This window comes from Odontomachus brunneus, unplaced genomic scaffold, assembly GCF_010583005.1.
Source record: "Odontomachus brunneus isolate Ranch 3 - 2012 unplaced genomic scaffold, Obru_v1 Obru_scaffold_198, whole genome shotgun sequence".
Lineage (NCBI taxonomy): Eukaryota > Metazoa > Arthropoda > Insecta > Hymenoptera > Formicidae > Odontomachus > Odontomachus brunneus.
The window spans coordinates 138,350-138,686 of record NW_022639648.1 but is presented as its reverse complement, the minus strand read 5'-3'; the positions used below and the strand labels follow the sequence as shown (position 1 = coordinate 138,686).

General features: G+C 32.9%; 1 protein-coding gene across 2 annotated transcripts in view; it reads right to left on the bottom strand.

Annotated features, from left to right (window-relative positions):
* LOC116851978 (trimeric intracellular cation channel type 1B.1) overlaps positions 1-337 on the bottom strand; it is a 179,486-nt gene that overhangs the window by 52,760 nt on the left and 126,389 nt on the right. The gene's annotated exons all lie outside the window — the stretch shown is intronic.

The window sequence follows — 337 nt, the reverse complement described above, 5'->3', positions numbered from 1 at the left end:
AGAAAAACTGCTCTACGGCCATTTTTAAACATTTGACCTTTATTTGACCTTTGAAGGTCATATAAAAATGTTTCAAAATATTATTTTAAACGTAAAATTTCCTGTTCTTTCCAAATCCGGGGTCAAAAATAGGTGTTCCCATTGAAAAAAAAGACCTTGACCTTAAATAACCTTGAAAGGTCATCTCAAGGTCAAGGTCATTAGCACAGGTTTGTGAACCCTTCTGTCCTAAACATTTTTTGTCTCAACTATTTTCCCGTAGAACGGGTAGTTTAGGAGATATTCGGAATTATAGATTAAAATGGGTCACTCTGTGTGTATGTATATATATATATAT